Below are 17116 nucleotides of genomic sequence, written 5' to 3'. Positions count from 1 at the left end.
GTCATGATCCTTGTAAATACCTCCGTAGTGTAAAGGTCAAAGGGCGTCTCAGTAGTTATTCCATGAAACACCACATTGCAGGACCCGATAAAACCCTTGTTCAGTAGCTTATATCTTATTATGTGTCTTAGGGTAAGGCCGTGTCTCCCATTAATTTAAATACTCCATTGCACCAAGTGAAATAAGAGTAGATCCCCTTTCATTTCATTTCAATGGCCAACTGCATTTTGGGCGGTTTTCTTCAACCACCATTGGCCACGAGGCAAGGTTTGGGAAGAAAGGCGTGCCCGCCCGTCGTCATCAAGGGCGGAGCCATAGGGTCGCGCGACCAACCAGGGCCGAGGTGAGCACACCGATGGGCATGACCTGAAGGCCGGCGGCTTAATCGCTGGAGGCGTTATAAAAGCGCGGGCGCAAAAGTGATGAGGGGCGCGTAGAGAGGTCCATGACAAGAGCTGAGTTGGTCGTCAGGGGTGGTCAGTGGTTGCGTTGAGTGGTTGCGTTGAGTTGTCGGTGGAGAAAGAGTGGTTGGACCAAGAAAGAGAGAGGAGAGAACCCGTCACGCCAGACCCCCCACCAGCGCGTCGGCTCCACCAAGCAGCTCTGACCTGTGATCCCGCGCACACGACAGGCTCGGTGGCATCAGCGGCCGTCGAGGTCCAGCCCGACGTCCCGTGCGGGATCAAGCTCCAGCCAGCTCCGTGCCGTCCTCCCCCTCCAGCCACACACCTCCTTCCAGCCAATCCACTCTGCAATTCCCCGTGTGAGTCGTCTTTGTTTGTTCGGTCCTGGGTAGGTAATTAATCTTGTATAAGGAATTCACTGTGTCACCTGCGTCTCATGTCCCTGTACATAATCGTGACTGCTCTTTTTGCTTATGTGTGTAAATAGTAATAAATCCAGTTACTCTTCTGTACGTCTTCTTCCTCTTTGCATTCGGTCGCTTTAGAGTTTTCCAGATTGAGTAGCTGTGGCGCGATACGGCCAACGTTTGGGTAAATCGGGTGAATCGGGGAAGAACAGTTCGGCCGTGGTTATACCTCCGCTCGGTAAAAATAACATCCTAATCCGCGGACCGTAACAAATTGGTGTCGGGGAGTGAGATACGACGCCCGAAGCGCGCTTAACGCGCTCAAAATTACAAGCAGCTGGAAATTGTTTTGTTTTTAAAGGAAAACCCGAATTTTGAAATCGCGCCATGGCTGGTCAAGGCGACGGGATGCCGGTGGGAGAGATATACGGGGTGGAATCGACCCAGGACCTCGGGGAAATGTATATGGAGGATGTGGTTGAGGGGGTATCAGGTGCACAAAATGGCGCTATCGCGCACGTGGTTGTAACGGCACCAAATTTTGCCGCGCCCGTGACCGTAGCAGCACCAAATTGCGCTGCGCACGTGGTCGCGGCAGCCGAGCCAGAAATGCCAGAGTACATGCAAGTCTTTATGATTCAAATGATGGCAAAAATGGATGCCCAAAATGATAAGTCCACCCGAGAGCGAAGAGAAATGGGTGAGCGGTTGGGAAACCAAATTGTGGGATTGAGGGCTGATAGTGAGCGAATGAGGGACGAAGTGAGGGCTGATAGTGAGCGATTGGGGGGCGAAATGGGGAACCGGATGGATGCTCAGGGTGAGCAATTGGGGGTAATGAGGGACGAAGGTGGAGTACACCTGGTAGGGGCACTGCGCGGTGCGGCGGCGGAGGTGCTGACAGCTTTACCACCGGGTGCTCTCACCCTGCCAGCTCTCCGTGCGGCTTTAATTAACCGTTTCGGTATCGAGCAGCAAAGCGAGCTTGTTAAAGCTCAACTTGCGCAGCATAAACGCAAGCCCCAGGAGACCATCGGGGAACTTGCTCACGATATTCGCCGCGCGGTAGGGATTGCACACGCGGACATGGCAGCGAGTTCCCAGGAAAGCCTGGCGCTGGATCACTTTATTCAGGCCCTTCCGGATCTGGAGCTCCGACAGCAGCTCGCCATGTGGCGCCCGCAGACCATGAGTCAGGCGGCCGACGCTGCAGCCCGTTGGGAAGCAGCGATGCCCCTGGCCCGGGGAGGCGAGCGCCACGCAGTGGCGGTGCGTCAGGTGGGGCCCGAGATGGGGGGCGGCCCCCTAAGGGGGCCCTGACCTGGAGAGCATGGTTCGGAGGCTGGTGGATCGGCGTCTAGCGGGACCTGGACCATGGCAGGCGGCTCCAGTGATGGCACCCGGTAGTCCCCGACAGAGTACCCCAATTCGGACATACAGGGGGGGAAATTTGGAATACCGGAGGCAAGCACCTTACCAGGTGAGGTGCTATAATTGTGGTAGAATGGGTCACCGTGCGTGGGAGTGTCGAGCTCCGCGCCGGGACGTTCCCCATCAGCCGATGCCCTCAACTCCGCCCAGTATCGATCGGCCTAGCCGACCACAGACACCCCCCCGCCAGGGCCAGGGAAACTAGAACGTGCCGGGCATGCAGGGCGGTGTTCGGCAGTAGGGGATGGGGAGAAGCCCTCGTTGACGCGACAGGTCATTCATTGTGGCCAAATTGGAACGGGTAGTTTGACAATTCGGTGCAAAATTGCCGGCGTGGGGGTAGACGCCGTGGTGGACACGGGAGCCAGCGCCACGATCATCAGCCCCGTGGTCCTTAATTCGAGTGCAGACGGCTGGGGTAAAATCCAGCGTCTGGAAAATCATAGCTTGCAGCTGGCTACCGGGGCAACGGCTCCGATCATAGGGCGTGGTTTTGTGACCCTCAAGTTGGGATCGGTAAAGCAAGAGATAGAGGTTTGGGTGGCGGAGGTGTGCGACCCGTGCTTAATAGGGTTGGATTTGTTGACTGCCGGCGGTTGTAAAATCGACTTGGGCCGGGGGATCCTGCAATGGGGGGTGGAAGAGCTACCATTGGAGGGGGTGAGCACGGCCGAGAGGGTGGAGCTGGAGGCTCCTGAGGCCGTGACCATCCCTCCGGGGGCCGAGGCCATAGTGCCGGCCCGATGGTCAGCCCGCCCGACATGGCAGGAATCCTGCGGCCTGGTTGAACCGGTGGCAGCGCGATCCATACCTGGTTTAATCGTGGGCCGCACCCTTGTAAAAACGGACGGGCCGGTAGTGGCCGTCCGAGTAATTAATATTAGCACAGAACCACGCACTATGGTAAGGGGCACGAAGATAGCTGGCTGCACCCCAGTTAGAGAAGTCGCGTCAGTGAGGGGCGAGAACGTCCAGCCGAGCCGGCCCCAGGGGGAGCCTTCAATAAATACAAGGAAATGGCCCGATCCCATTTGCGAGATGGTAAATTGTAGTAGCGTAGAGTTGGGAGGTACCCAGAGGGAGGCCTTACACAAACTGGTTGGGTCCCATTTGGACCTCTTCTCCTTGTCCACCGAGGATATTGGACGTACGGGCCTGGTGAAACATCAGATCCACACCGGTGAGGCCCGGCCTATTCGTCAGGCCGCCCGACGGCTCCCTTGGAGCAAGAGGGCAGAAGCTGACGAGCAGGTTGAAAAAATGCTCGACGCAGGCGTGATCGAGCCCTCGGGAAGTCCTTGGATGTCACCTGCTGTGCTGGTCAAAAAGAAGGATGGGACCACGCGGTTCTGCGTGGACTATCGCCAGCTAAACAACGTGACACTCAAGGACTCATATCCCCTGCCAAGGATTGATGACACCCTCGATGCCGTTGCGGGCTCAAATTGGTTCACAACTTTGGACCTCAAGAGTGGGTATTGGCAGGTGGAGATGGATCGGACAGGGAAGGAGAAAACGGCATTTTCCACAGGTAAGGGGCTGTATCAGTTCACTGTGATGCCGTTTGGTTTGTGTAACGCCCCCGCCACCTTTGAGAGATTAATGGAGCATGTGCTAGGCGGCATGCCATGGCAATCATGCCTGGTATACCTGGATGACGTCCTGGTACATGCCAAGACCTTCCCCCAGGCGTTAGCTAATTTGGACCAGGTGTTCGGGTGCCTCAGGCAGGCAGGGTTAAAGCTGAACCCGAGTAAGTGCACTTTGTTTGCAAGAGAGGTGGCCTATCTAGGTCACGTGATCGGCTGCGAGGGGGTAAAAACGGACCCAGACAAAATTAAAGCGGTAGAGGAGTGGCCCGCACCACGTACCATCAAAGAGGTGCGGGGATTTTTAGGACTCTGCTCCTACTACCGGTGCTTTGTGGCAAAATTTGCGGAGTTGGCCCGTCCCCTCCACCGGCTTACGGAGAAGGGGACGTGATTTAATTGGACGCGGGAGTGCCACGAGGCCTTCCAAAAATTGAAGGGGTGTCTAACATCCGCACCCCTTCTAGCTTACCCCACTAGCAACGGGGCATTTACCCTGGACACGGATGCGAGCCAGGAAGGATTGGGCGCAGTTTTGTCTCAGACACAGGAGGGCGTGGAGAGTGTGATTGGTTACTATAGTCGGGCCCTAAGTAGGCCCGAGCGAAATTTTTGTGTCACTCGCAAAGAGTTATTGGCTATGCTGGCTGCCATGAACCATTTCCACCCGTACCTGTACGGGCGGAAATTTTCGGTTCGAACTGACCATTCCTCCCTGCAATGGCTCCTTCGGTTCAAGGAACCGGAGGGCCAAATTGCAAGGTGGTTGGAAAAGTTGCAGCAGTACGATTTCTATGTGCCCCATAGGGCCGGGAAGGCCCATGGGAATGCGGACGCACTCTCTCGGCGTCCTTGTCTGGGGGAAAACTGCAAATTTTGTGCGAGACACGAGGAGAGGGAACAATTGGGCGATTCTGCCCCAATTCTCGTCGTCCGGGCAACCCGGGTGAGAGGGCCAATTTTGCCACTAAACGCGGACGAGGGATTTGGAGATTTGGCTTGGAGCACGGCCCAGCAGGAGGATCCTGTCCTGGGGCCGGTGTTCAATTGGGTCAAATTGGGGCAAAGACCAAAGGGGGAAGAGGTCACCCCCCTCGGGGCGCAAACAAAGGCGTATTGGGCTCAGTGGCAGACGCTGGAGTTGAAAGGCAACATCTTATATCGCAAGTGGGTGGAGGTTCCCTCTGATAGAACTTCCTGGCTGGTGATAGTCCCAGGCAAATTCAAGAACGTCATCTTACAACAGGTGCATGGTACCCGCTCCGGCGGCCATTTGGGCAGGACAAAGACAATATCTCGGGTCCGCCGGAGGTTCTATTGGGTGAATATGGGGCGCGACATACAGGACTGGTGTCGGAGATGCGACGCCTGTTCTGCCAAAAAGGGACCAGCACGGAGGATGAGGGCCCCCCTTAAATTACATCAGGTGGGGGCCCCCCTTGAGCGGGTGGCTATGGATATTCTAGGACCGCTGCCCCGCACCCGCCAAGGTAATAAGTATATCCTCGTTGTGATGGACTATTTCACCAAGTGGCCGGAGGCCTACGCCCTCCCCAACCAAGAAGCCGGGGTTGTGGCGCAGGCCTTCGTAGAAGGATTTGTATGTCGGCACGGGATTCCACAGGAGCTGCACACCGATCAGGGTCGAAATTTTGAAAGTCAATTGCTAAAAGATGTGTGCAGACTCCTGTCAATTCGAAAAACCAGAACCACGCCCTTACGGCCACAATCTGACGGGATGGTGGAAAGGTTCAATCGAACATTGATCCAACAACTAGCATTGTTCACCACCACCCGTCAGGATGACTGGGACGAACATCTCCCGTACCTGTTGATGGCCTACCGAACTAGCCAGCACGGGGCCACCGCATGCAGTCCAGCGTTGCTTAAGTATGGGCGGGAGTTACGGGCTCCCGCCGACTTGCTATGCGGTCCCGTGCCAGACACCACGGACACACCGCCGAGGGAGGGTTACGCACGTCACCTGGAGGAAGGCATGGAGCGGGTCCATGCCTTCGCCCGCCGCCAGTTCCATCTGGCGGGGGCCAAGATGAAGCGCAGGTACGACGACCGGAGCCAGGGGAGTCAATACGCTCCGGGGATGAAGATTTGGTTCTTTAATCCCCGGAGGCGGAAGGGAAGGTGCCCAAAACTCACCTCCCCCTGGCAAGGCCCAGGAGTCGTCCTGTCGCAAATCTGTGACGTGGTCATTAAGATCAAAATGGGGCCACGGACCCCCCCTCGGATCGTCCATGCCGACCGGATAAGACCTTATGCCGGCGAGCAGGCGCCCTCATGGATCGCCTCGGCTCTAGATGCCGAGGCAGGACCCAGTACCTCTTGCGACGGGGGCTCGTTGCGTCAGAGGACTGGGGGGATGGTAGTGAGAGATGCCCCGCTGTGGTGGGATGGCAACTCTGTCATCCCTCACAGAAGGGGGGGCAAAGGAGCACGAGATTTATGGGGTTGATGGCAGTGAAAACTAGCCCGGGAGGGTTAGGATATATCGTGTGTAGGGATCTAACGAAGATGACATTAGGTAACGTTAAGGTTAGTTAGTGACTGATACCTGTAGTGGGGACGCAGGTAGATTAGAGTGGATGATAAATGACGTGGGAGCGCAATAGTTTAAAGGGACGACTGGGAAGTGCAAGTTTCAGAGGGGAGTAGTTAGATGAGATGATGCCGTGTGTTTGAGGATTGGAAGTGTATGGTGAACAGGTGTGATTGAACAGGTGTGCAACTGAACAGGTGGATGGAGCAGTGTATGAGGGAGTGATAGTGAGATGAGTTGTGTTGACCAAATGGTCCAGGAAGAGGAGGAGGGTGCAGGTGGCACCAGGTGTGAGTGCACAGGTGTGCAACAACAGGTATGAAGAACAGGTGTATGGAGAATGGTTGTGTGGAATACATGGAGTGTGGAGTATATGGAGTATTGGAATGGATGGTCGTGGAGTGAGTATGGTGGAAACTATGGAGTGGAGTGGATGGTGCGGAGGTGTGAATGGGAGAAGAGTGGACCCCCATCACGAATACCCGGGGCGGGTAGTGTAAGTGTTAGGTAGAGGGTATAGGTAAATTGTGGTTGGATATTGGCATCTGTGGTGCGGGTGGAAGAATGATGTTTGGATGGGTGCATTAGTGTTGTGGAAATGGCTGGGCGTGTAGCCTGTTAGCGTGTGTAGTTGGTTTGGGCACTCCACCACTGTGAGGATGTCGGCCAGGTGAGGCCGCAGGTGGGCTCTGGGAGCCGGTGGAGTTGTTGTGGATGGGGCCCGAGGATCCGGAGGACGGACCCGGGTAGCCCAGTGCCAGAGGGCACCAAGGGGTGACAGAGCCAGGAGGGGCCTTCCCCAATTAGATACAGTAGGTTAGGGTGAGGAGCTAGGTAAGCTCGGGTGGCAACTGCAGTGGTGGAGGTGTGCAGGTGGGTAGACCTGCTGGGAGAGCTACACGTCACAGCCCAGAAATTGTGCAAGGGCACCGGGAGATGAATCGGGGGAGTGAGACCCCAAATTGAGAAGCACCACAGTTTGGTCAATGGGAATTGGTTTTTAGAACCCATAGTGAAAGTTGGCCAATGGATTGGCAGGGAAAGACCCCGGGTAGTGTAAAGTGTGTTAATGTCATTTAGAGGATAGTTAAGATTGAAGTCTCCTCGGACCATCTACATGCACTCACCTGAGATGGCGTAACTCCACACCATGCCAGGCTGTTTTAATTATTTTTGAAGCAAATGTTTGGAATGTGAGACGCATCATGACGTGGGTGTGACATTGTGCTTTGTGTTCCATCCCTTCCTCCTTATGAGGATTGATGATGAATTGGGTGATGGCAAATTTTGAAGTAGAGGGAGTGAAGACGAATTTGGTGTAGGGGAAATATGGGGAAGACGTGACGGTAGCGACGGATTTGTAAATGTGTAGATTTTGTACATATGGGGTAAGGGCAAGGGTAGAGTAGGTGACAGGGGGGGTGATGTACGGTAGGGACGAGCTTTCTCACTTCGCTCTCCGTACGCACTTCACCTTGCATTGCCTTATTGATGTGTACCCTTGTGACCTTACCCCTCGCTCATCTGTCTTGTCCCCCTTTTGTCTCCCACATGACCTGTGCGCCACTGGGCGCCGAGGGGAGCGTGCGTGAGTCCGCCATTGTGCGCCCGGAACTCCCAGAACCAGCTGTCTGCATCGATGCACCACATTATGGACCACATGTCTGTGACCGAGCACCACTGATGGACCCCATGGGTTGGGGCATGGCCCCTCTGCTGGAACCGGCCATGAGGGCCCGAAATCGTGCTGGCGGACCTTGGCCACAGGGCACCGATGCCCCACAGGTGAACCACACTAGTCGGCCCTGTGGGCCATAAATAAATAAACATGGACACGTTGGGTGCATTTTATTGTAATACAAATAGGCCGCCAGCAAAGAAAATGACAACATCTGGAAGAGAGCAATAGCCAGCAGAGGGAGCCGAAGAGCAAGATATCACCTGCAGGGTTAGGGGTTGTTGGTTTATTTTGATTATTCATGAACACTGATGAACAATGATGACTGTGCACCGACTGGTGCTTGAGGGTGTGTTGGTGCGTTATAGGTGCTTTCATGGTGCATTGATGCAGAGCAGACTGTCTCCCCCCCAGAAAGAACAATTACAGGTCCTGGGTTAGTTTTGTAAATAAAAGTACCGTCAATTGTAAATAATGCTCCCCACCGTCAGTGTATAGTTTGAAGACCATTCCGCAATTCGGTTAACTGTGGGCGTGTCTGTTAGGCAGGGTGCAATGGAGCAGCGGACCACATTTATTTATGTTTTAAAACTGTCGCACTCAGGGTCAGGTTAAAAGTAGAGGGAACTAGAACGGGCACTCGGTAGAGCGCATACCTTCGCCGCAGCTACTGTTCTGTACTTGGCATGGGAGTGTAGGGAACAGAACAACAAAAATACGATTTTGACCTTTTCGTGACCTTGACCTTGACCTTTGACCCGATTGCTCCCAAAATCTAATCAAATGTGTCCCATATAATAACCAATCATCCCACCAAATTTCATGCAATTCGGTTGAATACTTTTTGAGTTATGCGAATAACATACACACACACACACACACACACAGACATACAAATAAATACACAGCGATCAAAACATAACCTTCCGCTTTTGCGAAGGTAACTACACCTACGTGTCACACTAAATTTAAGTTGTAGGCCCGGGACGTGCCTAAGAGGAGGAGGGTGCAGTGTTGTGGATATGAGAATGGTTTGTTTTTTTTGTTGTTGTAGTGTAAATTGTTGTAAAGATCACCCTTTGTAAATGTCATGATCCTTGTAAATACCTCCGTAGTGTAAAGGTCAAAGGGCGTCTCGGTAGTTATTCCATGAAACACCACATTGCAGGACCCGATAAAACCCTTGTTCAGTAGCTTATATCTTATTATGTGTCTTAGGGTAAGGCTGTGTCTCCCATTAATTTAAATACTCCATTGCACCAAGTGAAATAAGAGTAGATCCCCTTTCATTTCATTTCAATGGCCAACTGCATTTTGGGCGGTTTTCTTCAACCACCATTGGCCACGAGGCAAGGTTGGGGAAGAAAGGCGTGCCCGCCCGTCGTCATCAAGGGCGGAGCCATAGGGTCGCGCGACCAACCAGGGCCGAGGTGAGCACACCGATGGGCGTGACCTGAAGGCCGGCGGCTTAATCGCTGGAGGGGTTATAAAAGCGCGGGCGCAAGAGTGATGAGGGGCGCGTAGAGAGGTCCATGACAAGAGCTGAGTTGGTCGTCAGGGGTGGTCAGTGGTTGCGTTGAGTGGTTGCGTTGAGTTGTCGGTGGAGAAAGAGTGGTTGGACCAAGAAAGAGAGAGGAGAGAACCCGTCACGCCAGACCCCCCACCAGCGCGTCGGCTCCACCAAGCAGCTCCGACCCGTGATCCCACGCACACGACAGGCTCGGTGGCATCAGCGGCCGTCGAGGTCCAGCCCGACGTCCCGTGCGGGATCAAGCTCCAGCCAGCTCCGTGCCGTCCTCCCCCTCCAGCCACACACCTCCTTCCAGCCAATCCACTCTGCAATTCCCCGTGTGAGTCGTCTTTGTTTGTTCTGTCCTGGGTAGGTAATTAAGCTTGTATAAGGAATTCACTGTGTCACCTGCATCTCATGTCCCTGTACATAATCGTGACTGCTCTTTTTGCTTATGTGTGTAAATAGTAATAAATCCAGTTACTCTTCTGTACGTCTTCTTCCTCTTTGCATTCGGTCGCTTTAGAGTTTTCCAGATTGAGTAGCTGTGGCGCGATACGGCCAACGTTTGGGTAAATCGGGGAAGAACAGTTCGGCCGCGGTTATACCTCCGCTCGGTAAAAATAACATCCTAATCCGCGGACCGTAACAATATATATATATATATACATATACATACATATATATATACATATATATACATATACATATATATACATATATATACATATACATATACATACATATACATATACATACATATACATACGTATACATACATATACATACGTATACATACATATTACATATACATACATATACATACATACATATACATACATACATATACATACATACACATACATACACATACATACACATACATACACATACATACACATACATACACATACATACATATACATACATATACATACATATACATACATATACATACATATACATACATATACATATACATACATATACATACGTATACATACATATACATACGTATACATACATATTACATATACATACATATACATACATACATATACATACATACATATACATACATACACATACATACACATACATACACATACATACACATACATACACATACATACATATACATACGTATACATACGTATACATACATATACATACGTATACATACATATTACATATACATACATATACATACATATACATACATACACATACATACACATACATACACATACATACACATACATACACATACATACACATACATACACATACATACATACATATACATACATATACATACATATACATACATATACATATACATACATATACATACATATACATACATATACATACATATACATACATATACATACATATTGTTGCGAATATGGAATTTGGCCTCCATATCCGCTTGTAAATATTCCCCTATTTCTCCAATACTCCCCAACTTTCCCCAATCCCCCATTCCCTAGTCCCATTGCATGTAAATAACACTCAGTAGAGCCGACCTTCCCCTTATTCCCCCATTAAATGTCGTGCCCAGGTCCACCGCACCACACGTAGACCACTTTCGGACATCTTCCTAGTTATTCTTAATCTATGTCAGTTAAGGACTCGTTTCCATTAATTCTGACTCTTCGTTGCACCAGAATGTGATTATATGGCATCAGTAGTGAGTTTAGGACCTTTCCCATACCTCCTTCCATCTTCTTCCCCAACAATTACAACAACAACAGAGGAGATGGCGGCGGCGCGGGGGAGGATGCGTCCTCACACCGGCTCGATTAGCGCCATTGACCACGCGCTCCACGGGGTTACCACGGAGGGGCTGGCTGTCAGCTCCTCCTCAAGGGCGGAGCCTGGTAACCCCCCGCACCCAATCAGAAGGGCGGACCGATTCCATCTGGGGCGGCGCTAACGAGCCGAGGGCGTGTCACTCCCCGCCGGATATACGCGGCCCCGCGCCGGATGTGACGTCAGATGCGCCCCCAGCTGGAGAAAGAACGTTGCCTGCGATCGCTGAGAGGAAGAGGACCCGCCTGAGAAAGAACGCCCCCTCCGAGCGCTGTGACCTCCCCGCATCTTTGGACCGGACTGTACCCTGCTTTGAGCCAAGAGTGCACCTTGAGCCATCGATACCCGCTTTCCTGCCATCAACCCCCGTGTGAGTCAGCCGTTGTCCCGTTTGTCTGTCGTCTGTCCGGGGTTAATATAAGAGTGTGTCTAAGTGCCTGTCTTTCTGTGATATACCTCTAGCCCCTGTAATCTAACCTTTCCGTACGAATATAATTGAGAATCGAAACATTGGTGTCTGTCATTATAATTCAGCCGTGTGTCTTCTTTTCCTTTATTGATCCAGCGTAGCGCGGCTCCGTCAACGTCGAGTACAATCGGGTAATTTGTGCGGACACGACGGCCATTCCGCTCGGCCCACCTTAACATCAAAGTCGTGTCGGTAACAATTGGTGTCGAGGAGTGAGATTCGGACCCGGGACTAAATTAGTTAGGCCCAAATTTTGGGAGGGAAAATCGATTCGGAGCGCGTACTGCGCTCGACAAAATCGATCCGGAGCGCGGTCCCGCGGTTACTGCGCTCGACGAAATTATAACAGCAAAATTTGGATTTGTGTTACGAAACTCGAATTTTGAAAGTCGCGCTATGGCGGATCAAGACGGCTGGGGTCCGGTAGGGGAGAGTGAATCAGGGTCGGTCCAGGACCAAATTGAGGGACGCGAGGAGAGCGAAGCAGTGAGGGCGGCAGGGTCGCAAAATAGCGTTGTCACGCACGAGGTGGCCACGGCGTCCACGCCCGCGGCAGCGCCCCTGGTGGATTCGAACCTTTTCCTCCTGCAAATGAGGGCCCTTATGGAACAAATGGTGGGAATGAGGGCTGATAGTGAGCGGTTGGGAAACCAAATGGGGGTAATGGGGAACCGGATGGATGCTCAGAGTGAGCAATTGGGGGTAATGGGAAACCAAATGGGGGTAATGAGGGACGAAGCGAGGGGTACCAGTGAGGGATTAGACAATAATTTTAAGGGATTAGACAATAATTTTAAGGGATTAGACAATAATTTTAAGGGATTAGACATGAAATTTGGGAAATTAGACGATAGATTAGGGGAAATACAGGAGGGGTTAACGGGGGTAGAAAACAGAATGGCCGCTCAAGAGAATCAAATGGAAGGGATGCAAAAAGGGTTAGAGGGGTTAGAAAACACCATGGAAGGCAAATTGAGGGACATGAGGGACCAAGCGGAAAGGGAAGTTAACCAAATGGGGCAGCAGATAGAGGGGGTCAGAATGGGGGTAGAAACCAAATTGGATGCTCACAGGGAGGAAATGGAGCAGATGAGGGTGGCATCTGGGCAGGAGATGCAAGTGATGGGAGAGGAGATCAGAAGAGGAGTGAGTGAGGAGGTCGGAGGAGTGCGCGAGGAGGTGAGGCACTGTGAGGAGCACATGGAAAAGGAGGTGAGAAAGGGGACTGTAAAGTTACAAGGGGGCATAGAGGACCTGACGCAGGAGGTGGAGCAGCTGACGGTGGGACAGACGGAGTTAGTGGAGCAGGTTCAAAGGAACACTGCGGTATTAGGAGGGTTAAAAGTGACACAGAAAGAACTAAAAAACGACCTGATAGCGACAAAGAGGGAATGTCAGATGGTACGTGAGGGACTGACAACGAGGCTGGACGAGGTGATAGAGGTTATGGAGACGAAGGACCGGCAGGTGAGGACGCACATGGAAACGGTCAAGGTAGCCTTGGAGGACGAGCTTGAGGAGACGTACCGGGGAATGAAAGAGGTGAAGCAGAAACTAGAAGAAGTGGAAGAAGGGATGAGCGAAATTAAGAAGCGACGGAGAGGGGATAAGAAAGAAATAAAAGAGGAGATAAAAGAATTGGTCCAAAGTCTGTGTTTGGATCGTGATGATGTGCTCATTAACCGGATGAGGGATTCGCAGGTGATGGAGGAGAAGCGAAGAGGAAGAGGACCCGGTGTAAGTGGTGACCAATATGGTCGTGCGTATGATGCGCCAGGGGATTTAAGAAGCTTGGGGGTCGAGATAGACCCGGGTGTTCGTGAGAGGCCGTTGGTGAAGTGTGCGGCAGGTCTGGTGTGCGAAAAAGGAGGTGTGCGAGGAAGTCCGACTCTGGGGTGTGTGAGGAAAAAGTGCGTGCCAAGGAGTGAGGGTGCTGGCGAGAGTGAGTCGGTCGTAGCGTGTGTGCGAGGGAGCACATGGAAGCGCGGTGTGGTAAGTGTTACAGAGGGTGTGACGGGAGAGTGTGCGCGAGAAAGGTGTGTGACGGACAGGTGCATGGGGAAAGAGTGCGCTGTCAAAAGTAAGGAAGAATGCACACCTGTGGTGAGTGTTACAGAGGGTGTAACGGGAGAGTGTGCGCGAGAAAGGTGTGTAACGGACAGGTGCATGGGGAAAGAGTGCGCTGTCAAGAGTAAGGGTGAGTGCGCTGTCAAGAATGGAGGTGAGAGTAGTGAGAGTGACAAGGAGAGTGAGTTGGTTGTGACAGGTGAGCGAGGATGTACACCTGGGATGGAAGGATGCACACCTGGAATGGTAGAGCGTGAGTGGGAATGCACGCTGGAGTTGGTGGTGAGGCACGTGGTTGGGTGTGCGAATGAGAGCACACCTGTGATTGTCACAGAGGAGGTGACTGAGGAGGGGGCGCGAAGAGGTGTTTTGGTGAGGTGTGCGACCAACGAATGTGTGCCAAAGTGTTCGGTGGTCAGGTGTGTGACCAAGGCTGTGAGTGGAATGAGAGTACCGAGGTGTGTAAGGAAAGGTACGAGGAGCATGGAGACGGCTGGATGTGTGAGCAAGGAACGGGCTGCGGGGTGTAAGAATCCAGGTGAAGCATCGACGGTAACCAGGTTAGAGGTTAGGTCGACTTTTAGCCGAAGCGGGCCCTCGGTGCGTGCCGGGCCTCGCTTTGAACGGCCGCGTCCGTGCTCCACTAGGTGGAGCGGGCAGCTGGATAGGAAGGGTCGTCATGGCGACCACGTTTTGTTGAGACGCGCCGGCAGGTCGAGATCGGGACATTGGATGGCTCCACCCCGAGGTGGTGCGTGGGATCTCGGCCCGGGTAAGCCCCCGTCCCTGCCCCGAATGCCGGACGCATCCAGCCGCCGGCACAAAACAACCAGCATCCATGGCTTGGCTTTACGAAGCCGGGCTTTGGACAGGGATTGGCGCACCGAGAGGTATTAGTGAGTAGACTGGGTGATGAGGTTAGTGTTTTGGACCCAAAATTAGAGAAAAACAAAATTTGATGATTGGCAAGGGATTGGCAGTAGTGATTGGCAGATGATGGGTAGTGATTGGCAAATTTTTAATTTGTTGAAATTTGATGTGCAAAATTGGTAGTGAGAGACCCCCGATGTGGTGGGATGGCAAATCCACCATCCTTCCCATGTGTGGGGGCAAAGGAGCAATAGTTTATGGGGTGTATGGCAGTGAAAACTAGCCCGGGTGGGTTAGGTTATAGTGTGTGTAGGGATCTAGCGAAGATGACATTAGGTGACGTTAAGTTTAGTTAGTGACTGATACCTGTAGTGGGGACGCAGGTAGATTAGTGTGGATGATAATGACGTGGGAGCGCAATAGTTTAAAGGGACGACTGGGAAGCGCAAGTTTCAGAAGGGCGTAGTTAGCTGAGATGATGCTGTGTGTGTGAGAATTGAACAGGTGTGATTGCACAGGTGTGCAACTGAACAGGTGTGATTGCACAGGTGTGCATCTGGACAGGTGTGTGGAGCAGTGTACGAGTAGTGAGTGTTGTGGATCAGCGCGAATGCGCTTGGGGAGAGAAGGGTGCAGGTGGCACCAGGTGTGAGAGCACAGGTGTGCAAATACAGGTGTGTGGAGAGAGTTGGAGTAAGTGGTACGGAGTGGTGTGCATGGTGCGAAGGTGTGGATGGGGAAGAGTGGACCCCTTTCACGAGTACCCGGGGTGGGTAGTGTAAGTGTTAGGTAGAGGGTATAGGTAAATTATGGTTGGATATTGGCATTTGTGGTGCGGTTGCAGAATGGTATTGTGAATGGGTGCATTAGTGTTGTGAAAATGGCTGGGCGTGTAGCCTGTTAGTGTGTGTAGTTGGTTGGGCACTCCACCACTGTGAGGATGTCGGCCAGGTGAGGCCGCAGGTGGGCTCTGGGAGCCGGTAGAGTTGTGGATGGGGCCCGAGGATCCGGAGGATGGACCCGGGTAGCCCAGTGCCAGAGAGGGCACCGAGTGGGGAGAGTGCCAGAGGGCCTTCCCCAGGTAGTTAGGTTAGGGTAAGGAGCAGGTAAGCTCGGAGGCAACTGCAGTGGTGGAGGTGTGCAGGTGGGTAGACCCACTGGGAGAGGTACACGCCACAGCCCAGAAATTGTGCGAGGGCACCGGGAGATGAATCGGGGGAGTGAGACCCCAAATTGAAAAGCACCACAGTTTGGCCAATGGGAATTGGTTTTTAGAACCCATAGTGTAAGAGGGCCAATGGTTTGGCCGGAGAAAGACCCCGGGTAGTGTAAAGTTGTTAAAGTCATTTAGGAGATAGTTAGGATTGATGAACCTGTCGCACCATACGCAGCCACTTACCTGTGGTGATGATGATGACTCCACACCTGTGTTTTCTTTGTTTTGTTGCAGGAGATGAATCGCTGTGTGGATTTGTGAGACGCATCACGACGTGGATGAGACATTGGGGTGATTCCATCTCTCCCTCCCTAGGAGGGACTGATGATGAATTGGTAATGGCAAATTATGATGTTGAGTTGGAGATGGCAAATTTTGATGAGAGTTGAAAATGGCAAATTTGATTGGTTAGGAGGGAGAGAAGACGAATTTGGTATATGGGAGGAACGGGGAAGACAGTAGGGATGTTTGTTGATTTGTAAAGTAGATGTTTATGGGTAGTGTTGTGTTTTGTGGATACAGTAAGGGGTAAGGGAGGGGCCATGTAGGTTACCTGGTGGGGGGGGGGGGGCGTACGATAGGAACGTACCTGTCTCACCTGGTTCCCATGTGCCCCCAGTGTGCATCACCTTACATTGCGTGCACTTTTGCGCCCTTACCACCTTACTCACTTGTCTGCTTCTTTTGTCTCCCACCTCCGAGGATCTGGCTTTGGGGTAGAGAGAGAGGAGAGAGAGGTGCTGGCTGCGCAGTTGTGGGCCTGCACTTTCGCTGTTTGCTGCCGGGATCGATACACCATATGGACCGCAATGTTTGTGGCCACCCACAATGGACCGCAGTTCGTTTGCGGCCAAGCACCACCCGGGGATGGACCTATGGGTCAACGTGGCACCTATGCCATACAGGTGAACCACTTTTAGTTAACACCAAGTGCACCACAAGAAGAGCAAGAGACACCTGCAGGGTTAGGGGTTGTCGAATTTATTTTTATTCCAATGAACAATGGTGACTGCACCGATTGGTGGTGGGGTGGTGCTTTTGATGCTCGGGAAGGGTGCTCTGCACGTTATTAAAGGCCGTCGGCCACAGAGCACTCGTGGGTTGGT

At 52.3% G+C, this 17116-nt stretch overlaps 1 protein-coding gene across 25 annotated transcripts in view; it reads right to left on the bottom strand.

The window, feature by feature from the left end:
• The window catches only part of LOC137417329 (serine/threonine-protein phosphatase 6 regulatory subunit 3), a 238253-nt gene that overhangs the window by 119995 nt on the left and 101142 nt on the right, over positions 1-17116 (bottom strand). The gene's annotated exons all lie outside the window — the stretch shown is intronic.

Source organism: Myxine glutinosa, chromosome 8 (assembly GCF_964187855.1).
Source record: "Myxine glutinosa chromosome 8, kmMyxGlut1.1, whole genome shotgun sequence".
NCBI lineage: Eukaryota > Metazoa > Chordata > Myxini > Myxiniformes > Myxinidae > Myxine > Myxine glutinosa.
Note: the sequence above shows the minus strand (reverse complement) of the source record. Positions and strands in the feature narration are given on the sequence as shown.